The sequence below is a fragment of the Cervus canadensis genome, chromosome 22 (genome assembly GCF_019320065.1).
Source record: "Cervus canadensis isolate Bull #8, Minnesota chromosome 22, ASM1932006v1, whole genome shotgun sequence".
In the NCBI taxonomy this organism is placed as follows: domain Eukaryota; kingdom Metazoa; phylum Chordata; class Mammalia; order Artiodactyla; family Cervidae; genus Cervus; species Cervus canadensis.
In genome coordinates, this window is record NC_057407.1 from 29487897 (window position 1) to 29505396 (window position 17500).

At 41.5% G+C, this 17500-nt stretch overlaps 1 protein-coding gene and 1 pseudogene across 8 annotated transcripts in view; one reads left to right on the forward strand and one right to left on the reverse strand.

The window, feature by feature from the left end:
- FOXP1 (forkhead box P1) overlaps positions 1-17500 on the reverse strand; it is a 616998-nt gene that overhangs the window by 247845 nt on the left and 351653 nt on the right. The window lies entirely within an intron of this gene.
- LOC122424379 lies at positions 2677-3935 on the forward strand (annotated as a pseudogene).

Here is a 17500-nt window from a genome sequence, read left to right on the forward strand (position 1 = left end):
TTGCAGGATAAACTGCTGCTCACACCCGCAAACAAAGCAATATTTGTTTAATAACGGCTGCTACCATGGGTACAGTAAACAAGGGGCCCAGCATTTGTGTTTATGAACAAACACATCATCTTACAAGAGTAATTTAACATTAACCAGGTGGAATAATCAACAGATTTCATAGGTGACACCAGGGGCAGGAATAATGTAAACAGAGCTGGGGAGGAGAGAGGGGCCACTCTTTGGGAATCAAGGTCGAGGTAAATGCATTACAGAGTAAACAGCTGCAAAGAAGGCAAGATAAACAAACAGTCATTCTTCTGACATTTAGAGAGGCAGAAAGGTTGTATGTTACATAGATCAGCTGCTGACCACCATGAAATCAAACCAGTTGGAGACCAGGCCTGCTTGTTTGCACAATGCCATGTTTGCTTATAAACAACAATTTTCAGTTACCAACCTCGCATTACTCATCATCATCTAAGCCAGAGTGAATCAAGTGAAATCTGGTTAACTCTTTACTGGTGACATTATTTAGCAATCAAAAAAAAAAAAAAGCCTGACCCCCTTTAAGAAAAACAGGCTCCCCTGCTTCCCTGCCCCAAATGAAAAACAAGACGAACAAACAATTCAGTCAATGCCCTTTTATTTCCTCACTTTTAGATAAAAATAAAATATCTACATGGTTTAAACTACTATAGGCTGGATATGGTAAAATCTTTAAAAGACTGTGGTGTTCTCATGCTTGAGTAACCATGCATTCACTTCCTGGGCTCATCTTTTATCAATGAAATATATGAGTCAAACACTGACCTGGATCAGGAATATTTTACCTAGAAGGAAAACCCTGATGTTACTTTCTCCCCAAGTTTCTTGATCCAAGACATCCTTAAGCACACTGGATCCACAAAAAGATCTGTATCATTCTTAACCACCCAGCAAAAATCAAACTTCTGCCCTTTAAAAGACATTGGTTGATGTTACATACAAGTATGCAAGAGTTCATCTTGTCAGCATATCAAAGAAACCTTAAATCTTGGAAGCCAAGAGTGAATAAGCTTAATGTGTCCACTAACAAAGTATCACAAAGAAATGTTTTATGTTCAAAAATCTGTTTCATGTGTACTAACATGTTAAACAGCATGCTGTATATCAAAAGAAAGTTATCGCACTATATCGGAGATGCTATATTTAAGTAAACAATTTGCAATTATAACATGAATTTGGGAATCTATTTCACAGATACTTTAACATTAAACTAGTTAATTTCGATACTTGTGAATAACATCTCTCCATTACTTAAAAGTTATAAAGCAACGACACATTGAAAGACAGTTTGGTAATTTATCTACATCTTACATGTGAAAAAGAAAGTGAAGTCACTCAGTCATGTACGACTCTTTGAGACCCTATGGACTGTAGCCCACCAGGTTTCTCCTTGCCTGGGATTTTCTAGGCAAGAATACTGGAGTGGGTTGCTATTTCCTTCTCCAGGAGATCTTCCTGACCCAGGGATTGAACCCACGTCTCCCTCATTGTAGGCAGACGCTTTATCATCTGAGCCACAGGGAAGTCCATATCTTAAGTACATATCTTACATGTACAATCAGTTAATTAATTTTTAAAAACTCAGCATTATGTCAGTGCAAAGTACAGCAAAACACTGCTGGATATCCAAAGCAGAATTTGAAAATAAGAAAATGAAATTTAAAAAAACTAAAGACACACCTCAGAGGATTTTGGCAATTGCACTGGTAACGATCAGATTACTCAAATTTCTATCTCTGTCTGAAAATCTTAACAAAATTGTACTGGTCTTTCCTGGCCACCCCAATTCCTCACTCTCAATTCCACTACAAACCTCCTAACCTTCTCTAGCAGCTCTTGTTCTCAGTTCCTACTTCAATAACCTACTCTTTGTTCTGTGACACTCAAGTCACAAAGAAACAGCGGATTTTCTTTTGTGTTTTTGTTTTGTTGTATTGTGGTTTGCTTCCCAAGTCCATCTCTGCTGACTGTCTCCTATCCCCAAACCAACATAGCCCCTAAGGCCTCAACAGTGTCTGGAGAAGAAATTTCCAAGGAGGGTTCCGTGCCGTCAGAGGAGGGAATTTCTCAGGCTCATGAACCTGTTACCAACATATGGACACAGGGAAGGGACATGGACATGTCTCCTTTTTCTGTCCTAGCAAGCCTCTGGGGCTCGGGCCGTTCCACTGCCCTAGAGAAGGAAACTCAGCCTTGCTCAACTCTGATGATGCAAGTCTGGCGGCTGAAACAACTAACGCAGAGACTCTTCCTGAAAAGCTTTGGGAACGGAACGTCCTCAAATTCCATGCTCACTGCTCTGTGCATGAGGCCGAGATAACTAGGAGACAGAGATGCCTAATCCTGTGTCCCAGCAAAACTCAAGGGACGAAAAAATGAAGAAGTAAAAGCATAATACTGTGTTCTTCCATCCCTAGTCCCCATCTTTAATGGAAAAAGCTGATTACTCATTATTCACACTTCTAATTTTGTCCAAGCCTTCTCTTGACCTTCATTTTTATTTCCTATTCCTGAAGTTTGGAAGAACTAGACTATTGGTCAAGGATTATAAATAGCATTTACAATCCTAAACGGTAACCCGAAGAGCTATAACTATTTCCCTTGGTAAAGGACAACACCAAATACATAGCCGTCACCCAAATGGAGGGAGACTCCTTTGAATTCCAGGATGATTCTACTGATTTCTTAGCATGGGTAGGACAGATAACATGCATTTTTCTTCTATCCCAGTTGTGGTGTTACACTTATCCCAATACACCTTCAGCTTTACCTGCATGTGTCTATTAGGCTGGTGCAAAGTAATTGCAGTTTCGCACGGTTGAAATTTGCTACTTGACACTGGAATACATTCTTAAATAAATGTGGTTATATATAATTTTAATGTGCATTTCTCACTTTATGTTTTATGCTAATGGCATTACTTGCTGTTCGTTTTATATTATTTTAGATTAGGGAAATAATGTTAGACCAAAAAGCAAATTCAAGTGATTTTCTTATTCGAGTTCAAAATGGGTCATAAAGCAGCAGAGACAACTCGCAACATTAACAATGCATTTGGCCCAGGAACTGCTAACAAACATACAGTGCAGTGGTGGTTCAAGAAGTTTTGCAAAGGAGACGAGAGCCTTAGATGAGAAGCGCGGTGGCTGGCTACAGGAAGCTGACAATGACCAATGGAAAGAAATCATCAAAGCGGATCCTCTTACAACTACACAAGAAGTTGCTGAAAAACTCAATGTCACCCATTCTATGGTCATCTGGCATTTGAAGCAAAGTGGAAAGATGAAGAAGCTCAACAAGTGGGTGCCTCATGAGCGGACTGAAAATCAAAACAATCGTCATTTTGAAGTCTTCTCTTATTCTACTCAACAACGAACCATTTCTAAATCAGACTGTGATGTACAACAAAAAGTGCATCTTATACGGCAACTGGCAATGAGCAGCTCAGTGGTTGGACAGAGAAGCGCCAAAGCAGTTCCCAAAGGCAAACTTGCAGCAAACAAAGGTCAGGGATACTGTTTGGTGTCTGCTGTCAGTCTGATCCACTTCGGGTTTCTGACTCCCGGCAAAACCATTACCTCTGAGAAATCTGCTCAGCAAATCTATGAGATGCACCAAAAACTGCAACGCCTGCAGCCGGCATTGGTCAACAGAAAGGGCCCAATTCTTTTCCACAACAGCGCCACATTTACCTGATCGCATGCCAGCTGACTACCACTTTTTCAAGCACCTTGACAACTTTTTTGCAGGGAAAACACTTCCACAACCAGCAGGAGGAAGAAAACGCTCTCTAAGAGTTCGTCAAATCCCGAACCACAGATTTTTCACTACAGGAGTAAACAAACTTATTCCTCGTTGGCAAAAATGTGTTTGATTGTAATGGTTCCTATTTTGATTAATAAACGGGTGTTTGAGTCTAGCGATAATGATTTAAAATCCATGGTCCAAAACCATAATTACATTTGCACTGACTTAATATTTACTTACTTTGCTCCCCATAGATCCCCAATTGCTTAGTTTCATTTACTAAAAAAATATTAATAAAGTAAAATAAATGAAAGAGGAAAAGACCAAGCATAAGAAGTCTTTCATACCTTAACTTTCAACTTTTTACTTTTTAAAACGTTTTGTTGAAATACAGTTGACTTACAATTTTGTGTTAGCTTCAGGTATACAGCAGAGTGATTTAGATATATATTTATATAAACATATTTTTTTTTCTTTTACCTTCTCTTTCATTATAGGCTCTTACAAGATAGAGTTTCCTGTGCTACACAGTATGCCCTTGTTGGTTATCTATTTTATAAATAGTAGTGTGTATATTTTAATCCCAAACTCCTAATCATACAACTTGCTTAATATATTATTTTAAAAATTGAAAATAGTCCTGAGGAAGAAACAGGGAGATCCATGATTGGAAAGGACTGATGTATGCTTTCCACAACTTTTTCTCTGGGACAAAAAAATCTTACAAATCCTGAGATTTTCAGAGCGGTCATGCCATCTGAGTGGTCCCTTGGGCCGGTTTTCAAGCCTCAAGCACTCACTTCTGCATTTCCCTTCATGATTTTTGCAGGCTTTACCTACACCTCCAATGTCATTTTAAAATTTTATTCACTTTTGACAAACATAAATCTATTTCAAAGAAAACTTTATATCATTTGGTCAAATGGAAAAACCACTATGCGTTCCTCTGAAGGAGAGAAAGACTTTGTAATAAATGTAATACAACCCAACCGATGTTATTAAATTCTAGCTAGATCCTGTGGTCCACAAAGGCTCTGAGCAGGAGCCATGTTCCTCCTTTGTTGAATAATGAGCTTACAATGGAAGGAGAGAGATTAAAGACATACTAGCACCAAATGGAGACTTCTCCTTGCCTTTATCAGAAGGATTAAAACAGACTGAAAATGGAATTGCTTCAACATCAAATCACAATAATGAGAACTGGTGAATGATTTATGAACCATCTAAAAATCCTCTTCCAACACACCAGGGTATGGGGTATGAGCTTATGTCTTGGGAAACTGAGCCAGAGGAGGCCTGAGAGATCTATGCTGGGACCAGGCTACATCCTGGACTCCCAAGCACAGTATTCTTAAGGATGCACCTTATAAAGCACTTAGAGAACCTACTGCATACACTTACGCTGCTAAAGAAACAATCAACTGACTAGACTCTCTACTTTTGCCCCTAAACTGGATGGGACTCCTGGGCCCTGGGTCTGATGCTTGTAGGAGACAGCTTAAAAATTAAACTGACAACTCCAACATAGCCTTCCTCCCAGACCTGCCTTTTCTGACATCATCAAAATACCAGTCCAACAGCCACTTAAGTAGAGTTGTCTTTCTTCAATGCAAGTTCAGAGTTTATTCATTACTAAGTAACTACTATATGATAAAAAGTATAAGCATATCATTCAAATGCTTTATTGGTCAAAAAGATGGATGCTTTTATTAGTCCAACCTTTTTTGTAATGGAGTGCCACTGATGACCTAGCATTAGCCTCATTCTCTGCTATTAATCACACTTCTAAGAGCCCATTTTGCCTTAAAATCTTAAGAAATTGCTATAATTTAAAGACATGGTGTCTACATAATGGGAAATGCCTCACAGATTGTATCATTTCACAAAATACAGTATTTTTTTTTTTATGGGAACAGTGACCATGATGCTAAAGTATTACAAATGAGAATAATTTTTATATATAAAGGAAAAATACAAGCAGTCTTTTCTCTTTATGGCTTTCCACATTTGTTCACTTTAATCACTGCCTTTGCGATGCTGATTAATCCAAAGGCATAGGCACAGAGTTTCCATAGATTAAGATCATATAACATTCCCAAACAAATGAAAAATAAAAATGAAAGGTAGAAAAGTCTAATGTAACTAGATAGAAAAAAATCATGTGCTTTAAGAAAATTTCCTCAGTGGCAGACTCCTCATTCATTGTCTGTAAATTCCTGTGCTGTGTCTACCCACGTGAAGAGAACTAAAGCAAAGTCTTCAATAAGTGACTTTGGGACAAACTACAGGTATCTGCCAATTTACTTTCAGTGTGATTTCGATAATATAATGATGCCCTTAACTTTTAAGCCCTCATCTCATTAAACCAGCCTTCATGACCATCTAATATAGCTGAATATTTTAAAGGAAGGTGTAGCCTAAGAGTTTTTCAAAATACTGAGCTCAAATAAATCTTTTCAACACGCCCCTTCAATTTTTACTACTACATAATTAGAACACAACATATATAGATCTTCAGATCCTGCATACCCCTCCCCTCCAAAAAAAGGTGACATTATGTTACATGATGAATGAAGGGTAGACTCCAATCAGGCACAAAGATGATGAACAGCTCTGGTGTGAAAGGCTGGGAAGAACAAAGAGTCAGTCTTAAGTTAAGAACCCAGATATCACCCTCCAGTCAGCAAGGGTTGAACTGAGAAACTGTGAAAGAGCCACAGGCTGGTGACACAGGATAGGGGGAGCCAGGTATCCGACTGCTTGGTGCTAAGCAATCGCAGCTCTGATTCAGGGGCCCCTTCTCATCTGTCAGGACAGGCTCAAGCTTCCTAATTTGTCCCCTGGTCTTCTTGCTTCTAGCCGCTCCTCCACCATGTGGTGTCAAATGACTAAGATAAGCAACTAGACCTTGAACCCGCCACTCCAACTAGTAAAAAAGGCCAACCTCTGTACCTATTTCTCAAGAGCTGGGGGAAGTGCCAAGCTAGGGAGGAAATCAGGAAGAAACTGTCACACACATGCCAACAAGGAGGGCAGCGCTTAAGATGCCCACGCTGGGTAAAGCAGGCACCAGAGTGGGATCCATGAAGGCAGCCTCCCTTCACACACTGGGTACTGGGGCCACTGGATGGCTACGGAGCCAGTGGTGGGACCACCTGACGTCTGGAGACTCCAGATTCTCGATAGGAGTCAACTAAACATGCAAAACATGCAAGGACACTTATAAAGGGCATTGTTACTCCTGGGCATTTCCAAGGTCAATGTGAAGAGTATGGGTATCGGACATCTTTAGAGCAGAAACACCACTGGATAATGAGTATGAGACTGTTAATAGAGGCAACAGGGCCCATTAGCATCATCAATATCTAAGACACATCAAAGATCACAGCCCATGGATAACCAAATGATGTTATCCAAGATAACAAATGATGTTACCCAAGAACAGAGCCCCGTGATACCTTCCTTAGGAGACCAGTACAGGTGCCAAGACTCTGTCTTGTGGCAAGGATTTTCAGACACAGAACCACATATGCCTCCATCAGATAAGAAAATTATCACTTCTAACACTGCAACTATGGTGCAGACCTCTACTAGACAAAGCATGGTCCATGGACAGTAGCATGGGTATTGCCTGAGAGCAAAATGCACCTTCTCTGGCTCATCTCAGACCCTCTGAATGAGCATGTACACATTGGTAAAGATCCCCTAGGTGATTCAAATTAAAGTCAGAGAAGGCAAGTGTGGTGGAAAGACAGATGCCATTGGACCAGACACAGCTGACTTTGAATTTGATGCTGCCAACTGTAAGGTTTCAACAAGACGCCCACCACTCTATCTGTGCATTTCCTCATATCTAAAACCACACCACTCTGCATGTGGATCCACTCATCCTTCGAAAGAGTACTTATTTTGTACCTAATAAGTGTCAGGTTCTGTTCTAAGTGTTGGGGTAACAATGGGGAACAAGAATGGATACAGATCCACTGACATGGAAGTGACTGTCTGATGAAGACAAGACACATTAATCAATGGATCATATAATAGCTGTGAGTAGTGTTACAATGAAAAATGCAGAGGGCTTTGAGAGCAGGCAAAGCCAATGTATGTAAAGTGTCTAGTATGCAGTAGGTGCTCAATAAATCACAGGAATTATTAGTAGCCCATAAAACCCAGAAGACACTATAAAATCCTCAAGTGCAGAATACTCTTATCCCCACTATAAAATGAGCCTGAGGCAGGACTGTGTTCTCAGTGAAAATGATTTTTAGAAACATTTCCTGCTTTCTTCTGGAGATATAAGGAATAGAACATCAATAAAACCAACATTTCTTCAAATGACAGCTTAGAGAATGACACTCATTTTCTGGGTTATTGTTCAGAATTAGCTCTTGTTTACCAAGTTGTAGTTAAAAGGGAAAATGCAGAGCAGGGCAGAGGGCAATACTGCACCCCAGCCGTGTTCTAAGCTGTCTCTTTAAAGCCTTGACACCTCTGGAAAAAAAAATTTGTAATTGCGATTAAGAAGCATTTCTCCTTGGTATACATGGATTGTGGAAGTTAATAAAGTACATGCTGATAATTACAAATAGAATTAACAACTTGTACCTCATACTGCGGACGCAATGGTTAATGATGAGTGTACTTAGCATGAGGCTCCACAGTGACATGAACAGGGATGGAACAGGCATCAGAGATCGCACGATCAGATCCCAGCACTGAGGACACCCACCCCAGGAGCGAGGCTACCTCACTCTTCCTTACCAAAGAGGAAGCTTTCATAACCTCACAACTGAGTGTGCTCAGCGTTACTTCAAATAGCACTCCAAGCCCACCACGGCTTCCTTGGGCTCATTTCCCATGAGTTCGTGAGCTTTACATTAAAAATTTAACTAGGATAGTTCATCATGTTTGGTTTTGGCTCTTTACTCAAAAGCTGGCTTCCTTCCAACAGGTGGGTATTTGTGATGAGAGAATCTGACTTCACTTTTCTCAGAAAGCCCCTGATGGAAGAGGAGTCCCTGGAATAATCAGGGATGTTGGGGCAGGGGCGCTATGTAAAACGTGGTTTCTGTTAAGACTTCAAATCCAACAACAGATGAATGGATAAAGAAGATGTGGTGCATATATACACAATGGAATATTACTCAGCCATAAAAAAGAACAAAATCGGGTCGTTTGTGGATGGATCTAGAGTCTGTCATACAGAGTGAAGAACATCAGAAAGAGAAAAAAATACATATATTAATGCATATATGTGGAAATGAGAAAAATGGCACAGATGAACGTATTTTCAGGGCAGGAGTAGAGACACAGATGTAGAGAATGGTCATGTGGACACAGCGGGGAGGGAATGTGGGATGAACTGAGACAGCAGGATTGACTGATACACATCACCACTGATAGCTAGTGGGAATCTGCTCTATAACACAGCGAGCTCAGCTCAGTGATGATGAGTGACTCAGGAGTGGAATGTGGGGCGGGGAAGGAGGTCCAAGAGGGAGGGGATATCCGAATATGTATCGCTGATTCACTTCAACGTACAGCAGAGATGAACAGAACATTGTAAACCAACTACATTCCAATAAAAATTTGTTTAAACAAAAAAATTTAAAAAAAGTTCTTACTGTACAGAAGCTTAGTGATAACATCATTAGCTCACATGCTGGAACATTTATTTTGATTTTTATAAGTTGCTTATTATTAGACAGAATAGGATAGAGTCACTAATAACTTGGTAAGCAGTCAAAAATGGGTGGTTTCCATTTCTTACTGCCTGGAATGAGATATATCTTCAGTGTAATTTCCCTTGGGTCTAACTATTAAAAATGCAAAGTATGAGGGAGAGGATACATCTGAAAAAATCAAAATGTCAAGGGAAAAGATTCTGCCTCATACTGTCATTCCACATCAACAGTTCTCAATATGGGACAATCTTTGTTCCCTGACCCCCACCGAGGGGACATCTGACAATGCCTGGGGACAGTTTTGGTTGTCACAACTGGGAAGAAAGGGTGTTACTGGGAAACCAGGAATGCAAGTTGCTAACATCCTACAATTCACAGAAGAGCCCCTACCACAAAACTTATTCGGTCCCTATGTCAGTATCATCACAGTTAAGAAAACCGTTCTATGGAATCTGCACTACATCAAAGCAATGAACTCTTTTTTCCATAATAAATTTATAATATGCCTTCAAATGTTAATGACTTGTGATTTTTCTTTGGATTTCTATTTTTGTAAATACTAGTGAACAAAGCATCTATGATGGGTCAGGTTAGGCAAGACTTGGGGGACGCCTTGTAATTGGAATGCTATGTTTCATGAGGGTGGGAAAGATGGGCTGAAGGAATACACATTCACAAGCAAATAGGAGAGATGCCTGGAAAAGAAATGGTTGAGCCTGGAAGGGAAGACTGTAGGTGGAATCTTCACTGAGCTGGGAACAGGGAATGGAGCCAGTACTGACAGATGCAGTTAAGAGTGGGATTAAGAAGAGGGCTGCGGGCTCCATCCCTCCCTTTTCCCCCTGACTCCTGAGCACCTGCTCCACCATGCCTCCCTCTTTTGCTATTACCTTTAAACTCTCCCTCTCCTGACAAGTATGAAGGCTAAGCTTAAAACAGGCTTCCTCAACCTCAAGTGCCTCTCTTGGCTCCCCAAGGGCTCTCCCCATTTCCTGACTGCTGATGAAGACAGCTAACCTTGGGCCCCTCCTACCTCCTCCCCACAGGATCCCCAGCCCATGGCAAGCTGGTTTCTGCACCGCCCCTCTGCATCAAATATTCCTACCACAATGTTGAATGAGACTGGAGGTGCTAAATTCAACTGACAACTGTCAATCCTTAAGTCACTTGACCTCTTGTCAATGGAGGACACTGTGACGCTGACACTCACATTGTCTTCTCTGCCCCCCAAAACCTCTGGGGGCGGGGCAAATCTCTCTTCTCTGTTTCCGGGTTTTCCCTGATCACAGCGGTTCTCTGCCTACAAAATCTGGGTGGCTCCTTCTCACTTTTTTCATGAGCTTCATTTCCTCTGCTCATTCTAAAATCTTTCATCTTGCCTAGAGTTCCATCCTCAGGACTCCGAAACTCTAAAGCAGGCAGTGACAGTTTTGGGGGGTTTTTTTTCCCCCTCTGAAAAGGGCCAGAGAATAAATATTTTCCATTTTGCAGGTTACACAGTCCCTGTCCCAACCATGCAGAGCTATAGCTCCCCGGTGCCATAAATGCAACCGGAAACAAGACACTAACAAACAGACATGACTGAGTGCCAACAAAACTTTATTTACAAAACAGGTGGCAGTGGGATTTGGTCCAGAGAGATGTACTTTGCTGACTCTTGCTCAAAAGCACCATCCCTGGGAGACCCTATCCTCCCCACAGCTTCACTGCAGTCCTATCTATGTCCTCTCAGCTCTGAATCATTTCCACCAACCAAAGTATCTTTCCAGAGCTGCAGATTCCGACTCCTACAACCTTCTGGACACTGCTGAACATTTCCTTCTGGACGTTCTAAAAGAACCTCAACTTTATGTCAAACTGAGCTCATCTATTTCTTCCTCTATCCAAACCCTAACCCAGGGATTTTAAAAAGGGGGCCACCTCCCAGATCAAGAATTATCTGATAGTTTTCTTTCTCTTTTATTTCCCCTGTTACTAATTTCCATCCACTCTACCTCCTGTGCATTCATCCATTCATTTGTTGCTTAACAAACATAAGCTTGTATTATTATTTACATCTTCTCACTTGATTTTTATGGCAACTCCCACTCTAATGGCAAGTGTGGAAAGTTATTCATTTTACAGGTTAGTGCATCAAGTTTTCAAAAAATAAAATACCTGGGAAGGAGTGGCATTAGAGCTTGAGCCCTGCTTCCTATTTTAATAACATCTGCTTCTCCACACCCTTGCCTTGGAACGCACCCCCCATCACTTTAGAACTCTGAAGGAGGATGGATACATCTTCCAGTCTGGCCGTGTCACAAAACGTCTGATTACGTCACCTCCTTCGTTTAGTGGCTCGTCCTTCAATGGCTCCCTAATGCCTCACGAGCAAAGTCCCAAATCTTTAGGGTGGCTCTCCCCAGTGTGAAAGCCACTGGCTATATGAGGTTACTGAACAAGTAAAATTTGACTACAGTGACTGCCAGGCTGAATTTTTTTATATATGTGAAATTTTAATGCAAAGTAGTTTAAATTTAAAAACTGATACTTGGTTCAGTGATTGGTTCAAATTTTCAGGTACGTGCTGAACAACTTAGGTATATGAATCTACCTTCCTAACTGTAAACTTTTATGAAATTTAAGTACAGATCAAGTATTTCTGATGAAATTTTAATATCCCAATTGAGATGATTTTTTTCAGATTTCGTATGTAAGAAAGAAATGTAGAATGTGTTGTTCATAAATGTAAAATATTGAATACTGTTTAGAATGATGATATTTTGAATTGGGTTAAATAAAACACCATTACAATATACACCTGATGCTTTTTACTTTTGAAATGGAGCTAATAGGAAATTTTAAATTCCTTCGGCGGCTCTCATTTTATTGCTATTGACAGCGCTGGGCTAGGCGCCCAGCTCTTCATGCTCTGTACCCGTTCTGTCTTCTCTCTCTCTCTCCTCCCTTCCTTTTCCATCCACACTGTGACCATGGTCAACAGTTTCAAATGCCTTGGCCTGCACACACACTCTCCCTCTACCTCAATGTCTCTGCACGGAATCTTCATGGAGCTAAGTCCTAAAGAAATTTTTAGAGGCCATCCCCACGACCGACCGAGTCTGGGATAGGTATTCACCCCCAGTGTCTCACTGAGTTTTATACTAAACTCTTCCAGCGCAATCATTATGCTGTGTTGTAATTTTCTGCCTGTGTTATTGTAAGCAAATAATCATGTCTTATACTTCGTGTGGTACCAGGCAATTTGATAAATAATTCACTGTCCATCAGATAGATGAATGAATGAATGAATGTGATATTGTATAGTTAGAACCAAAGATCTGCGAGCTGTCTGATTTTAAGAACTGAGTAAGTTTCTGTGATTTCTAGCCCAGGTGATCAGGAGAACACTGATGTTCTTGTAAGAACAGCCAAGTAAGGAAAACAGACTGTTCTCAGGAGAGAAGTGGAAGTGAAAACAAGAGCTGTGTGGGGAGTCATGAGTGCATAGGTGATACTTCAAAGGGAGTGGGGATGTGAGGGATCCTCCAAATAAACCAGAGTCAATTCCTCTATTAAGAAAACAGGAAGAGTGACATTATCTGAGTACTAAGTTCTTGTCCCTGCAACTAGTCTATGGGATATGTATTGACCATCATTTTCCAGAAGAAAACATCAAAGGTCATAGTGTTAATGTACATCCACACACATATATTAAGCTGGTAGACAAATTTATGAACAAGTTACCCAATTTCTGCCCACCACAGAGGGATAGTCAGAAGCAGAGCCCTAGAGTGACATAGAAATCAGAAGGCAGTTTCAAGCAGGAAGGGTGGTTGGTGGTTTTAAGTAGTTTAGAGAAGTTGCATGTGATAAGCTGATGGAGAAGGCAAAAGGGGATTTCCCCACCCAACACCAAATATCTTCATCCTCTTGCCCTTTCCTCTTTCCCTTCTGAGACTAAGAGGCTGTTCACCTTCTACCTTCACTGTTTAAAAAAAAAAAAATTGTAGGAGGATAGTTGCTTTACACAGTTGTGTTATTTTCTTCTGTACAGTAGAGTAAAAACAGAACTACCATATGACCCAGAAATCCCACTCCTGGGCATACGCCCGGAGAAAACCGTAATTCCAAAAGACACGTGCACCCCTGTGTTTATTGCAGCAGTATTTACAACAGCCAAGACATGGAAGCACCCTAAAAGTCCACTGACAGAGGAACTGATATAGAAGATGTGGTACATCTATACAATGGAATATTACTCAGAAAAAAAAAAAGGGACAAAACAGTGCCACATGCAGAGATGCAGATGGCCCTAGAGACAGACAATACAAAGTGAAGTAAGTCAGAGAAAAACAAATACCGTATACCTTCACTCAAATCCATGCCCTCCATCAACTGCCATCCCTCCAACACGACCTCCCTTGCTGGTCCCTTCACTTTAGTTTATAAATAACATTCAAAGTGCTTACGCTGCCCTAAATAACCATTCCCCAACTCCTCTCTAGCTCCTCCTGGGTCCACTCTTCAGCCTCCTTCCCCTGCTCAGTTAAGTGTCTTGAAATGATACTGTCTCCACGATGTCATCTCCTACTTGTAACTCTGCACCGTGGACTCAGTTCTCCAAGATGTGGATAGTAATCCCCGAGCTCTGAAGCCACTGAGCACTCAGAACTTGGCCCAGATCCAGGGCAGGAAGGCTGGGGCAGAAGCTCAGAGGCAGCGTTTACTACTGGCAGGTTGGGGGATGCAGAGATGGGGGGGTGCTGGACGCACTGAGAAACACTGCTGAACCCAAAGACCAGAGGTGCTCTGTCACACATGACACTTCCAGCCTTTTTTTTTTTTTTAAAGAAAACTTAATTATTTTATTTTTGGTTGTGCTGTGTCTTTGCTGCTGCATGGGTTTCTCTCTGTCTGTGGGGAGCAGGGGCTCCTCTGTAGTTGGGTTCATGGGCTTCTCACTGCCATGGCTTCCTGTGAGCAGGGGCTCTAGAACACACCAATTTCAGCAGTTGGGGCCCATGTCGCTGCGCTGCAGCATGTAGGATCTTCCTGGACCAGGAATCAAATCCATGTCTCCAGCATTGGCAAGTGGATTCCTATCCACTGCCCCATCAGGGAAGTCCTAAGGCCACTGTTTGAAACCTCTCCCATACCTTCCGTGAGACCACACTGCATCCCTTGGTTTGCTGCCTGATTCCGTAACTCTTCACCTCCTTGGTCTCTTTCTTGGAAGACTTCACTAGCTCCACTCACACATTCAGTGCTGCTGTTCCTTAAGGCTCCTCCGTACCTTCCACATATGCTTCACCCCCACTTACACAGTGATTACTCCAGACTGGACCCCTAAAATCTATGTCTTTCCTTTACTGATTATTCACACCACTCAGAGTCCATCAGATATCCTCAAGTTCATGTGTCCAAAACTATACACTCTTTCCTCAAACCTGCTACTTTTCCTGATCAGGAAAACAGCACTGTTACCTTCTTTGACATTCAGTTGATTACCAAGGTGTGGTCTTATGTACCTAACCAACTTATCCTCATTCTTCTCACCATCATTGTGGCCATCCAGCCCTCACCTTCTCTCTCCTACAATATGCAAGGACCCTTCTGCTACTATCACAGCATCATTCAAAATAAAAGCCAGTCTGGTGAAGTCACTTCCTTGCTTGCAAACCTCCTAAAGCTCCCCTGTGCTCAAAGGATAATCTTAGTGCCTTTGCTTGGAATAACAGGGTCCTTGCGTTACTTCCCAGATTTCTCTCCTGCTGCCCTCTACCACTAACCCACACTACTCTAGGTTACTTGCTATTTTCCAAACATGCTTCGCTCTTTTGTTTCTCTACAGATGCTGTTCTCTCCCTTTCCTACTAGTTTAACTAACAAACTCCTATGAAATGCTCTGAAATCCAGATCAAATGTTACCTTTCGATATTTATTTCATCTTAAGTGCTCCAGAAGTACTTCATTTTTATGTTGGCCAAAGGTCACATTTCTGTATGATAAAGACTAAATCTCTCCTCCCACTAGACTAAGAGTGTCTATCACCACTTCACTATAGTCTCATAGCACTGGATACTGAACAATCACTCAGCAAATGTTTGCTAGATGGATGGATGGGGTCATGGATAATGGAAGAATGTAGAGTCTAGGCATGAGCAATCAATTATACCACCTGAAGCATGTCAGCTGCTCAATAAACTGAGAATTCCTTTCTCTCTTGAAGACTAACAAGGTGAACAAAGAGAAAAAAAGCTGAGGATTCTGAGTTGAGAAAAGGGAAGTTTTTAAAAAGTCACTTGAGCACTGTTTTCACAGTAAAAAGAGAAATTAAAACATCTACCGAGATCAAATGAAGGTATAGCAAAAGCTCATGCGCAGTCAGCAAGTTCCTGTAGAGCCACTGTGGTAAACAAGGGGATTCTAAGACCACAAACACTGGGATTTCTGAGCCCAGGAGAGTTTGCTCAGCTGAGGCCAGAATGCAGAGCTGTGTACTCAGCATGGTTTTGAGAGAACCACCAGCAGTCCTCATGAGCTTAGGAAGAGCAGCGGAGTCGATGGAGCTGCCAAGACCCAGGCAGAGGACGGGGAAGGGGAAAGGGAGAGATGCGTAGAGAGGGAAGCCAACACAGGATGGAGTAGTCACGTACCATTCCACTGAGGGGAAGGCTAAGAACAAACGGGGGGTTTGGAGTATCAGCATAAAACACATACAGCAAGAAACAGAGGTTTAGACAAGCTTCAGAAATCTTCCAGCCAGTGCGGGAGAGGATCCAGCACCTGGCATACTGACACATTGTTGTGCCCAGCGGAGTTCGGCTAAATAAATGAGTCACTGGCTGTATGGGGCAGAGTCATCTCCTCACCCAGTGGTCCTCTGTGAGCTACAAGCATCTAATTTATCATCAAGCTCATTAGAAAACAGTCACAGATGAACAGTGTATTCCAAGGACACCCCACAGACTGGCTGTTTTGACAAGGTTATATCTGACGTTACTGTGACATGATCACGTCTGCACTGTTTAACAGGGATACTCAGCTATTGGAGTTCCCAGTCTGTAAGGGTCTGGTCCATTCTAGACAGTCAGTAAATATCACTTGATGAATGAATGGATAGGTAAGTGGATGAATGAATGACACAATACATTTGTATTGTAATATGTTATATGTATTACTTGTAATACATATAACGAACATGGGCTACCTTCCAAAATCATCACTTGATGGACACTATTCACCCAAGTCAGCCTGAGCAAGCAACACGGAGTGAAGAGTTCAGGTCTCTTCTTTCTCAAAAACTCAGCAGATATAAGAGGCGCTAGCTGGCAAGTAGCAGCGTGCGAAGGAGCTCGATTCTGCTGCTTGCCATGTTATTCCAATACATTCCCACATAAATGCTAAGCTGTCAATCCCTCTTGCCTGGGTAGCTGTGGTTCAGAAGTGGCTCAGTCTGATCAGCAATGAGCTCTCCATTTAATGCCTCTTAGTTCGTAAACTACTAGGACAGCTCAATTCTCTTGACAACTGGGAAGGAAAGTGAGCTGATAAGAGAATTAATGCTTTCTTCCCAAATCACATCATCTAGGATAATAAAAGCATGTTAAACAAATAACTCTTAAAAGAAATAGGAGAAAAACATTTTAACGTAAAGCTCTAAGCTATATTGATGTTTATAAGCATTACAGGTTGTGGGGTGGGTGGAGCTAAGTCATAATTGCTAATGCTACGGATTTGTTCCCTGTAGAATTCTCTGAGATAAACATAGATTTGCATATTTTGAAGGCATTTTGCCTGTTGCACATTCCTGTGACAGTAAAGAGTTTTTCTTTACCAAGAATAATTAATTTCCACCCCTCACTTCCAATTCTCTGTCCACTGAGTTCCCTTTTCCAGCTTTTTGGGTTTTCTCCCCCAAATACCAGAGCTTGAGAAAACATTATGAGCCAGGAGATTTCAAACAGAAATCCAATCACTGGGACTTTCTTGGCAGTTCAGCAGTTAAGATTCCAAGCTTCCAATGCAGGAGATGTGGGTTTGATCCCTGA